This window comes from Carcharodon carcharias, chromosome 14, assembly GCF_017639515.1.
Source record: "Carcharodon carcharias isolate sCarCar2 chromosome 14, sCarCar2.pri, whole genome shotgun sequence".
Taxonomy (NCBI): Eukaryota; Metazoa; Chordata; class Chondrichthyes; order Lamniformes; family Lamnidae; genus Carcharodon; species Carcharodon carcharias.
The window spans coordinates 18,287,767-18,301,076 of NC_054480.1; positions in this window are offsets into that span (position 1 = coordinate 18,287,767).

The following is a 13,310-nucleotide window of genomic DNA, read 5'->3' on the forward strand; positions in this document are numbered from 1 at the left end:
GTTCTTGTGTGGTCCTGTGCCCTCTTTACAATTCATGCAACGTTTTGTTTTGTTCAGATGTGCTTACACTGCCCCAGAGTTCAAGACCCATTTCCTTTTACCACATGAGAATTTCCATTCTGGGCTAGGCTAGTAATAGAGGAGGTGCCCACATAGGTTTCTTCTATGGCAAGAGTGTCCAAGCTATGGCCTCTTCCCATCCAAACTCCGCTTAACTTACAGGCTGTTCAGTCCTTCTTGTACATTTTTAATTCCTGATTTGACCTGTTTGTCTTTAGCGGGCCTGGGCGTTTTGAAAGGGTTCTTTCAGCAATTATCCACCAATAAAGCAACATTGCTCAATCAGAAAACCAAGATCTGACATGTGCAAATCAGTGGGAATCTGAAGAAAGAAACAAATTAAATTTGAATTTAAACCTTATTTAACCTCTCTTCCCTGACAAAATCGTACATACCTGTGGAGCCCGGAAAGACAGAAGCTTTCCAGTTATAGAGCCGAATTGGTTGGGATCTAGGTTGTTTGCCCACCCTTTTGCCTGGGAATGTTGGATGAGTTCAAGAGCTTTTCAGCTTGCCAAGCAATCCATCACTGACAGGCACAGGCTCTGCAGGCTAATTACTGGGAAAGCTTTTGAGAGAGAGTGAATTTTCAGCTGACTTTGGCCTATTTGCTGCAGTCTGCCTTATCTGAGTTCTGTGGAGCCTGCCTATGTTCAAGGATCGAGTATTTGGCTAGCTGAAAAGAAACACCCTGTTCTCAGACCCAGCATATCTCAAACACTAGAATTTCTGCTGGAAACACTCTCCCAACGATGTTATTACCTCTGGAACACATTCCTTTTCCTGCAGGACTTTAAATACAATTCTAATTAACCAGAACTTGAACTGAGGTTATCAGAGCATGGTTTCTGACCACAGAAGGGTCCAGGATTTCCCCTTGATCACCCAGTGCAAATTCTCCAGGTCTTTCCTGTTGGCAGCCACTAAGCTCAGGTTTTTTTTGGACATTCCTGTCCTCATGAAAGGTTTCTTCTGGCGCCAATTGTTTTTCAATGCCCCCCCTGGTATCTAAAGAAAGAAAAATCACCACTGTTAGAAATGGTTAATTTAGTATAACCTGAATTGAAACCAATAGTTGGACCTCAGATGGTTTGCACTCCTGCTGGGTATCATGTCTCCACCTACAATGGAAACCAGAAGTGTTCCTTCTCAGCTTTTGAGGGAGAGCTGCTCTGGGAAGCCCACTAAAGGAAACTGACAGGATTCCCGAAAGAAACAACGCTGGAACTATACAATGAATGAAATATGCAGATATGTAAGGAAATATACAGGTATACAAGGACGCTAGTGGGGTCAGTCAGCATATGAAGTAGCGAGGAATGATGTTTCAGTAAAACTGTTCATCACAATGGTAAATTCAAAACTTTATTTGGACTAGAATTTGTTCAATCGAATTATTTTCACATAAAAAGAGGGCCATGATGTTAATTTGTTAAACATCTTTCTGGCACAGGATAAAGCTGGAGCCAGGTTATTCACAAAACCCTGTATAACAAAAGCGCAGACCACTGTTCCCTTCCACATAGCCTCCCCCACCCCAGGTGGAAATTGGTTCTTCTATATGTGCCCTAACCTTTTGCCAATTAGTGTTAGCTGCTCTTAATCACAACTACAGCATGCGCTCAATTGTCACAGCATTTGCAACATCAACACAAGATGTTACACTGAAAAAGACGGGTAACTGGAATGAGGTGTTGAGCCCATACTGTTCACCCTGTTATTTAAATTTGCATTCAAGATCATTTTGGGTTATATTTATCTTACTCTTGGCAGAAGACCAGGACTGTACTTACAGTTGAGTCTAGGGCCTACTAATTTACCTTTTGAACATTAGATTGGAAAATAACAAATGTAACTCCTTTATTCAAAAAGGGAGGAAGACAGAAAGCAGGAAACAGGCCAGTTAGATTAACATTTTTCATAGGGAAAATGTTGGAAGCTTTTATTGAACATGTTATGGCAGGGCACTTAGAAAAATTCAAGGCTATCAGGCAGAGTCAACATGGCTTTGTGAAAGGGAATTCATGTTTAACCAACTTATTAGAGTTCTTTGAAGGAGTCACATGTGCTGTGGATAAAGGGGAACTGATGGATGTACTGTACTTAGATTTCCAGAAGGCACTTGATAAGGTGCCACATCAAAGGTTATTTAGAAAAATAAAAGCTCATTGGTGAAGACGGTAACATATTGGCTAACCAGAAGATTGGTTAGCTAACAGGAAACAGAGGGTAGCCATTAATGGGTCTTTTTCTGGTTGGTGTCATGTAACAAGTGGTGTACCACAAGGACCAATGCTGGGGCTCAACTTTTTACAATTTATATAAATGACTTGGATTAAAGGACCAGAGGTATGGTTGCTGAATTTGCTGATGATACAAAGATAGGGAGGAAAGTAATTTGTGAAGAGGACAAAAGGAGGCTACAAGGGGGCATAGATAGGTTAAATGAGTGGGCAAAATCTGGCAAATGGAATATAACGTAGGAAAATGTGAAATAGTCTATTTTGGCAGGAAGAATTAATAAAAAAGCTTATTATCTAAATGGTGAGAGCTCTAAAAATACAGAGGGACCTGGGTGTCCTAGTTAACGAATCACAAAAGGCTAGTATGCAGGTACAGCAAGTAATTAGGAAAGCTAATAGAATGTTATCACTTATTGCAAGGGGAATTGAATATAAAAATAGGGAGGTAATGCTTCAGTTGTACAGGACACTGGTGAGACCATATCTGTAGTACTGTGTTAAGTATTGGTCTCCTTATTTGAGGAAAGATGTAAATGCATTAGAAGCAGTTCAGAGGTGGTTTAGTAAATTCATATCAGGAATGGGCAGGTTGCCTAATGAGGAAATATTGGACAGGTTAGGCTTGTACCTGCTGAAGTTTAGAAAAGTAAGAGTCGAATTGATTGAAGCATATAAGATCCTGACGGGTCTTGACTGGGTGGATGTGGAGAGCATGTTTCCTCTTGTAGGAGTATCTCGAACTAGGGGTCACTGTTTAAAAATAAGGGGTCCCACATGTAAGACAGAGATACGGAGAAATTTTTTCTCTGAGGGTAATCAGTCTTTGGAACTCTTTTCCCCAGAAGGCAGTGGAAACAGAACCTTTGAATGTTTTTTAAGGTAGAAGTGGATAGATCCTTGATAAACAAGGGTGAAATGTTATCAGGGGTAGGCTACAATCAGGTCAGCCATGATCTTATTGAATGGTGGAGGAGGCTTGAGGGGCTAAGTGGCCTACTCCTGCTCCTAATTCGTATGTGCGTAAATATCTTCATAACATTTCATCTCAAGTTTACAATCACTGCTAGTTTGTTCTATATATTAACAGTTGCATATGTGAAAGAGCAATTCCTTAAGTTATATTCAGCTTGAGGTTACCTTAGTATATCATCACAAATTCACCAGAATGATGCCAGGGCTAAAGGATTAAATTATGAGGACTGATTGCATAGACTAGGCTTGTATTTCCTTGATTATAGAAGAATAAGGAGTGATATAATTGAGCTGTTTGATGGAGTTAAGCCACAATCTAATTGATGGAATTCATCAAATATTTTCTAAACTCAAAGCAATATCTGCTGCCTTGTGGTCATATACCAACTCAATTCAACCGAAACCTTACTTTCACTGGAATCTACTTACGCACATGTCTCCTATAGTTCTTATCTCATTAGTTGCTGCTTCCATTGAAGCCCAAGTGTTCTCTTCACTGAACTATCCGATTAATGTACTGATGTTCAGGTTCATTTTCTATCCACTAACTTGCAAATTTATTTCTACTGACTGCTCATATATTGGATTCCTTGGCTGATTTCCCTGTGCCTCCTTCCTCTACCTCATTTTCTCTGTGTACAATACAGAAGGTTAGTCCTCTTTCAATGTTGATGGGTATAAACAATCTATTAATTATTTTTTAATTCAAAAACATACTAGTATAGATTGAGAACTGGTTATCAGGCAGAAAGCAGAGAGTAGAAATAAACGGATCATTCTCAGGATGGCAGGCTATTACTAGTGGGTTACTGCAAGGATCCATGCTAGGTTCACAATCTGTATAAATGATTTGGATGTGGGGATCGATTGTAATATTTCTAAATTTGCTGATGATATCAAACTGTGTGGGAATGTAAGTTGTGAGGAGGATGCAAGGAGGCTTCAAGATGACTTGGACAGGCTAATTGAATGGGCTAGATCATGGCAGATCGAATATAATGTGATTAAGTGTGAGGTTATTCACTTTGATGGAAAAAACAAGTAGGCAGAGTATTTCCTAAATGGTGAGAGGTTGGAAAATGCGAGTGTCCCAAGGGACCCGCGTGTCCTTGTTCATAAGTCACTAAAAGCTAGCACACAGGTACAGCAAGCAATTAGGAAGGCAAATAGCATGTTGGCCTTCATTGAGAGGGGATTTGAGTACAGGAGTAAGGATGTCTTGCTGCAGTTATATAGAGCCTTGGTAAGACTTCACTTGGAGTGTTTTGGTCCCCTTATCTAAGGAAGGATACATTTGCCATAGAAGAAGTGCAACAGATGTTCACCAGATTAATCCCTGGGATGGAGGGATTGTCTTTTGAGTAGAGATTTAAGGAGACTGGGCCTTTATTGCCCAGAGTTTCAAAGAATGAGGGGTGACCTCATTGACACTTACAAAATTATGTTTTCCCAGGCTGTTGAGTCTAAAACCAGGGGACATAATCTCAGAATAAGGGGTAGGCCATTTAAGACTGAGATGAGGAGAAATTTCTTCACTCGGTGGTGAACCTTTGGAATTCTCTTCTCAGAGGGCTGTGGATGCTCAATCTTTGAGCATGTTAAAATAGAAATCGATAGATTTCTGGAGACCAATGACATCAAGGGATATGGAGATAGTGCCACTTTCTCGTACTGAGGTAGATGATTAGCCATGATTTAATTGGAAGTCTGGGAAGAGTGTCCTGCAGCCAGCATCATGGTGAAGCAGTCTGGGAAGAGTGTCCTGCAGTCAGTTCTTGTTGAAAATAACAAGAGCGACATCACAAGACAGCACGAGAGAGCGGCAGAGAGATCAGAACCAGCACGAGTGCAGGGAAGCTTCAAAAAATGACATCAGCACAAAGGTGAGAGCTGATTGGTGAGTAGTGGGTAAGTGTTTTTCTCCAGTTTAAAATAGATTAAGCTAAGGAAACATAAGGGCTGTAGATTTTATTTAAAGTACAAAAATAATTTAACTTCTTACTGTATTTAAAGTAAGGATTTTTTTCCAACTAGAGGCATGGCAGGGCAACACAGTCCCATGTTATGTACAGCCTGCAACATGTGGGAAGTCCTAAACGTCCCTCGCGCTCTGACCGACCACGTGTGCAGGAAGTGCCACCAGCTGCAGCTACTTGAGTTCTGAGTTTCGGAGCGTGAGCGGAAGCTGGAGGCACTGAGGTGCATCCGCGGGGCTGAGAGTTTCATGCATAGCACATTTTTCGACATGGTCACCCCACAGCTTACGTAAGTGCAGACAGAGAGGGAATGGGTGACCATCAGTCAGAAGAAAGGCATCAGGCGGGTAGTCAGGAAATCCCCAGAGTGCATCCCGCTCGAGAATAGTTTTTCTGTGTTGGGAAATGGTGAGAGTGGCAGTTTCTCTGGGAAGTGCAGCCATGCTCATGGCACTGAGTGGCTCAGCTGCACAGGGTGGGGAGGAAAAAGAGAGGAAGAGCAATAGTGGTGGGAGACTTGATAGTAATGGAAACAGGTGTTTCTGCGGCCATAGACATGGCTCCAGGATGATATGTTGCCTCCCTGGTGCCAGGGTCAAGGATATCACTGAACGGCTGCAGGGCATTCTAAAGGGGGGTGGGGGGGGGGCAAACAGACAGAGATCGTGGTACATATTGGTACCAACGACATAGGTAGAAAGAGGGATGAGGGCCTGCAAGCAGAATTTAGGAAGCTAGGAAACAGATTAAAAAACAGGACCTCAAAGGTAATAATCTCTGGATTACTTTTGGTGTGGCATGGCGCGCTAGTGAGTATAGAAATAGGAGGTTACCCCAGATGAATGTGTAGCTGGAGAGATGGTGCAGGAGGGAGAGCTTTAAGTTTCTTGGAAATTTGGGACCATTTCTGGGGGCTGTGGGACCTGTACAAGGTGGACGGGTTGCACCTGAACTGGAATGGGACCAACATCCTTGCGGGGAGGTTTGCTAGTGCTGTTGGGGAGGGTTTAAGCTAACTTGGCAGGGGGATGGGATCCTGAAAGGAGGTTCAGCAGGGGGAGATGCACAACCAAAATTAGAAGAGAGAGCAAGTGAGTCTGGAAGGTATAGAAATGATAGACTATTTAAGGTACAAGGGTGGATGGTATTTATTTTAATGCAAGGAGTCTGATAAATAGGGCACATGAGATGAGGGCACAAATTAATACATGGAAGTGTAATGTCATTGCTGTTACAGAGGCATGGTTGAGAGAGGGGCAGGATTGGCAGCTCAGTAGTCCAGGATATAGGGTCTTCAGGCAAGACAGGGAAGGAGGTAAAAGAGGAGGGGGTGTTGCAATATTGATCAAGGAATCAATTACAACAGTATGGAGGGGTGACATCTTAGAAGGCTCCTCAAATGAAGCCATATGGGTAGAACTGAAAAACGAAAAGGAGCAATCACATTGCTGGGAATGTACTGTAGGCCCCCAAACAGTCAGAGAGAAATAGAAGAGCAGATATGTAGACTAATTTCAGAGAAGTGTAAAAATAATAGGGTAGTAATAGTGGAGGATTTCAACTTCCCCAACGTTAACTGGGTTAGTCATAGTGTGATAGGTTTAGCGGGAGCAGAATTCTTAAAATGCATCCTGAAGAGCTTTTTAAGCCAGTTTGTAGAAAGTCCGACAAGAGAGTCCTGGACTTAATTTTAGGGAATGAAGCCGGGCAAGTGGTAGAGGTATCAGTGGGGGAGCATTTTGCAGATAGTGATCATATCTCCGTTAGATTCAAGGTTGTTATGGAAAAGGACAAGGATGGGCCTGAAATCAGAGTTCTAATTTGGGGGAAGGCCGATTTTAATAAGATCAGATATGATTTAGTCAGAATGGACTGGGAGCAGCTACTTTTAGGTATGTCTGCTTCAGAGCGGTGGGACTCGTTCAAGAAGGAAATAGGAGAGCACAGGGCCAACATATTCCAGTAAAGACAAAGGGTGGCACCAACAAATCCAGGGAACCCTGGATGTCAAGGGATTTACAGGATTGGATAAAGAGGAAAAGGGAGGCTTATGGCAGATACCGAGCGCTCAAAACAGCAGAAGCCCTAGAGCATAGAATGTGTAGGGGGGAACTTAAAAAGGAAATTAGGAGAGCAAAAAGGGGGCATGAGAAAACATTGGCAGGTAAAATAAAGGAAAATATAAAGTTATTTTACAAGTACGTTAAGAGTAAGAGGATAACTAGGGAAACAGTAGGGCTCATTAAGGACCATAGTGGTAATTTGTGTGTGGAGCCAGAAGATGTAGGTAGGGTTCTAAATGAATACTTGTGTCAGTGTTCACAAGTGAGAGGGATAACGTAGGTATGGAAACCAGGCAGAAGGACTGTGATATAATTAAAGAAATTAGCGTAGAAAGGGAGGAGGTTCCAAATGGTCTGGCAGGCTTAAAAGTAGATAATTCTCCAGGCCCAGATGAAATGTATCCCTGGCTGTTGAATGAGGTAAGGGAGGAGATAGCAGGGGCCCTGGCAATAATTTTCAATACCTCTCTGGCCACAGGAGAGGGGCCAGAGGACTGGAGGACAGCCAATGTGGTACTGATATCCAAGTAGGGAGGAAGGGATAAACCAGGGAACCACAGAACAGTCAGTCTAACCTCAGTGGTGGGGAAACTATTGGAAGCAATTCTGAGGGACAGAATTAATCTACACTTGGAGAGGCAGGGATTAATCAAAGACAGTCAGCATGGTTTTGTTAAGGGGAGGTCATGTCTGACCAATTTGACTGAATTTTTCAAAGAGGTGACCAGGTGTGTAGATGAGGGTAATGTATTTCATGTAGTCTACTTGGACTTCAGGTTCCTGAGAGACTGGTGACGAAGGTCAGAGCCCATGGGATCCAAGGCAATTTGGTAAATTGGATCCAGAATTGGCTGAGTGGCAGGAAGCAGAGGGTGATGGTCGAGGGGTGTTTTTGTGACTGGATGTCTGTGTCCAGTGGGGTTCTACAGGGACGATTGTTGGGTCCCTTGCTGTTTGTGGTATATATAAATGATTTAGGCTTGAATGTTGAAGGGTTGATCAGTAAGTTTGCAGATGACACGAAAATTGGTGGCGTGGTAAATAGTGAGGAGGATAGCTTTAGATTACAGGACGATATAGACGGGCTGGTCAGATGGGCTGATCAGTGGCAAATAGAATTTAATCCAGATAAGTGTGAGGTGATGCACTTGGGCAGGACAAACAAGGCACGGGAATACACGATGAATGGTAGGACCCTGGGAAGTACCGAGGATTAGAGGGAACTTGGTGTGCATGTCCACCAGTCCCTTAAGGTAGTGGAACAGGTAGATAAGGTGGTTAAGAAGGCGTATGGGATACTTGCCTTTATTAGCTGAGGCATAGGATATAAGAGCAGGGAGGTTATGCTGGAACTGTATAAAACGCTGGTCAGGCCACAGCTAGAGTATTGCATGCAGTTCCGGAATCCGCATTATAGGAAGGATGTGATTGCACTAGAGAGAGTGCAGAGGAGATTTACCAGGATATTTCCTGGGCTGGAGAGTTTTAGTTATGAGGAGAGATTGGATAGACTGGGGTTATTTTCCCTGGAGCAGAGGAGATTGAGGGGGGACATGATTGAGGTGTATAAAATTATGTGGGGTATTGTTAGGGTAAACAAGGAGGAACTTTTCCCCTTGAAGGAGGGATCAATAACCAGGGGGCATTGATTTAAGGTAAGGGGCAGGAAGTTTAGAGGGGATGTGAGAAAGAATATTTTCACACAGAGGATGGTGGGAACCTGGAACTCACTGCTTGAAAGGGTGATAGATACCCTCGTAACATTTAAGATGTATTTGGATGTGCACTTGCGATGCCATGGCATACAAGGCTATGGGCCTAGTGCTGGAAAATAGGATTAGAATAGTTAGGTGCTTGATTGACTGGCACAGACTCGATGGGCCGAAGGGCCTTTTCTGTTTTGTAGACCTCTATGACTATGACTCTAATTGAATGACGGGGCAGGCTCGATGGGCTGAATGGTGTACTTCTGTTCCTATGCTCCTAATTAAAGAAAAAAGACCCTGTATTTGTATGTCACTCTTCACAATCCCACAACATTTCCAAGTGCTTTATAGTCAATAAAGTACTTTCGTGGCTCATGGAGGTGGGGCTAATATATTAGCATGGGTGGAGGATTGGTTAACAGACATGAAGTAGGGTGGAGGGATAAATGGGGCATTTTCAATTTTGCAGAGAGCTGCAATGCTGGAGCCTCAGCTATTTACCATCTATATAAATCAGTTAGACCCAGAGGCCAACAGTGATATATGCAAGTTTTCTGACAACGCAAAGGTAGGTGTGGAAGTAAATTGTGAGCAGGACACACAGAGGCTACAAAGAGATATGGTTAAGTGTGTGAGCAACTAGGTGGCTGAGTGTCGTGTGACATAATACACTTTGGCAATACAGAATACTTTAAAAAATATATGAAACCTTTAAATGTTGGTTTTCACCAGAGACTTGGGTGAAGTCATACAAGGAATATGGAAAGTTAGCATGTAGCAATTAGGAGAGTGAATAGCATGTTGGCTTTATTTTTGGTCCCCATAGGTCTCAGCCCTCATGATAATATGAAAAGAACTGGGTTCAGATTTATCTCTTGTATCTAAGGGTTTTATATGTGATGCCATCTGATCTGCTGTTGTCCTAGATCAACCAACACACTTAAAGGAACTGACATAGCAGGTTGTTAAAATGGGCAAAATGCAGTAGTACAAAGATTCGCTATTAACTTTTAACACACTTGACATGACACTTGGTGTCCTATTAACTATAGTGCTATAGTTTCAAATGACAGTTAATACTTGACGTAAGTTAACATAAGTGCAATAAGAAATTTGATTTTAAGTATTGCTATTATCACATTAGTTGTGTTTAACCCAATGTTATAAAGCAAAATTTAGTTTGCAGGATTACTGTATGCACTTGACAAAAGCGTCTTTATATTAAGTCTCTAAGTTTAATTTACAATTGTAAATGTATGCAGCATTTTCTTATGAAGTACAATCAATTGGAGAATATATTAGTTCAACATTGACAAGTTTCTGATTAAAATCCTCAAGTCTTTCTTCAAGTTACCTTTTAGTTATCTTCTTGTTTTGCTACTGCTAATCTGAGCTAGACAGAAGAACTGGAAATTGTGGACATTATGTTCACATTAATTATTTCCATCTATACAATTTAAATAGTTTTATATAACTTAAAAATGCTTTCCTGATGTTCAAATTCTCCTCATAACCTCACCTCAGCCAATCTCTGTAATGTCCTCCAGATGTATAAACAAAACTTATATTTATATAGTGCTTTTAACGTAGTAAACAACCCATTGTACAGAAATACAGATGCACTGCAGGAACTCACCAAGCTTCCTTAGACAGCACCTTCCAAACCCACAACCACTACCATCTAGAAGGACAAGGGCAGCAGATGCATGGGAACACCACCGCCTGGAAGTTCCCCTCCAAGCCACTCATCACCATGACTTGGAAGTACATCACCGTTCCTTCACTGTCGTTAGGTCAAAATCCTGGAACTCCCTCCTTAACAGCACTGTGGGTGTACCTACACCACATGGACTGCAGCAGTTCAAGAAGGCAACTTATTACCATTCTCTCAAGGGCAATTAGGGATGGGAAAGTAAATGCTGGCCTGGCCAGCGACACTCACATCCCATGAATGTATATAAAAATAGTTGTACATTTTCAAGTTATCAAGCACAAGATTGGATAAAACAAAACCCATTTCATTTTAGTTATCTTGCCTGCTCATCACTCTTGTTCATATATCTTAGTATTCTTTACATTATGCCACCAGCTTTAATTGAAACAACTTGGATGAATTGGGTTTCTAATTCAGTCTATAATTTACAGCATCTTGGCAGCCCACTGACTCGGTGGTGTGTTGAGAAAGCCTGGAATGAAGAAAATGTAAATTGAAGTTATAGTCAGCCGTCCTTTGTGTATATAGTAACATGCAGGCAGTAGCTTGTAGAGCCACAAAGGTCCATTCAACAGGGGCGAGTAATGGAAATTTAAAGTTTTTCATATAACAATTGAGGAACAGTGAGTGCTGTCATAGAATTGGAATCCAAGTTAATGTTCTGATTCGGATCAGTGAATAATGTGTTTGGCACTTTGCATTGTTCGTAAATGCTGTTCCGTAGTGACACCTTTGGTCAGTAAGCAAACTGCAGCAAGGATACAAAATTAAAGCTGTGCGGATATAGAAAAGATTTCAATCATTGCAATGGCTCATAAAAACTGAGATAAGCGTATGGAAGAGATAGACGTATGGGAAAGACAGAGACAGGGTAGGATTTAAAGCAATAACCAAAACCAGACAGACCGGAATTCCCAATTTTAATTCCCAGTCTGTGCCAAGGTGCCAGTTGAGTGCAGCACAATATGCTTCACTGTCTCTGGAAGAGAAATGTTAGCCAAGATTACTCATGATTGCTATTCAGTGATCCTTGCTGGAAAGTGCATGAAGTGGATGTTTGGTGTGGACAAGATCAGGCTTACCTATACAAGGGCAAAACCCTGCGGATTCTGGAAATCTGGAATAAAAACGCTGGAAATACACAGCAGGTTGGCAGCATCGTGTGGCAGAAGAAACCGAGATAATGCTTCAGGTCGATGATTTTTTATCGGAACTGGAAAAAGTTAGTGATGTAACAGGTATTAAGCAATTGTAGAGGCAGAGAAGGGAAGGAGGAAAAGAACAAAAGAGAAGGCTATGAGAGGTTGGAAGGCAGGAAAGACTAAATAACCAAAGGCTTCATGGCATAAGGCAAAGGTTGTTGGTAATGGATCAAGCTATGGAGCAATAGATGGATCCAGATGAGGTGCATACAGCAATTACAGAATCATCACCAACAGAGCCTGTCTGGAAAAACATGGCAACAGTGATTATGGCTGCAATTGTTGAACTCAGTATTGAACCTGGAAGGCTGAAAATTGCATAGGATATATGCACAGAAACAGGCCATTCAGCCCAACCAGTCCATGCTATCATTGATGCTGTACTTGAATCTCCTCCCATCTCTTCTCATCTAAATCTATCATTATAACCATCTATTCCCTTCTCCCTCAAATACTTGTCTGGCTTCCCCTTAAACGCACCTGTAATATTTGCCTCAACCATTCCTTCTGGTAGAGAGTTCCACCCAATTAAAAGATGAAGTACTCTTTCTTAAGCTTATGTTGACCTTCATTAGGACAGTGTAGAAGCCCAGGGATAGAGAGAGAGTAGGCAGAGAATTAAAATAACAGGCAACCAGAAACCCTGGGTCACGCTTGGGGGCTGAGTGTGAGTGTTCAGCAAAGCGATCACCCAAGTACAAATAAATCACTGTTCACCTGGAAATGGTGGGAAGGGTTGAGATGTTGCATCTCTGTGCTTGTATGGGAAGGTGCCATGGGAAGTGATGTGGGTGTTGGGGTTGTTTGAAGAGTGGACCAGGTTGTCACAGACGGCATGGTAATTGGAAGAGGTAGGGAAGGGAAGATGTATTTGGTGGTGGCATTATGCTGAAGGTTGAAATAGTGGTGGATAATCCATTGATGAAAGAGGTTAGAGGGATGGATGTTGAGGAAAAGGGAAACTCTATTGTATAAAGGGTGGGAACGGCAATGTGGGAAATAGGCCAAACATGGTCAAGGGTCTTGTCAGCTATGATGGAGAGAATCCTCGTTTAAGGAAAAAGGAAAACATATCTGAAGCTATGGAAGGTGGCATTGTCAGAACATATATGACAGAGACAAAAAAAATGGACAAATAGAGTAAAGTCTTTACAGAAAATGAGGTAGGAGGAAATGTGGTCAAGGTAGATATGGGAGCCAGTAGGCTTGTAGCAGATGTTGGTTGACAGCCTATCCCCTGAAATGGAAATAGAGAAGTGGGGAAGAGTCAAAGATGGATCATGTGAAGGTGAGGGAAGATCGAAAATTGGAAGCAAGGTTGATTAAATTTTCCAGTTTAGGGCGAGAGCATTAAGTGCATTGATACAGTGATCA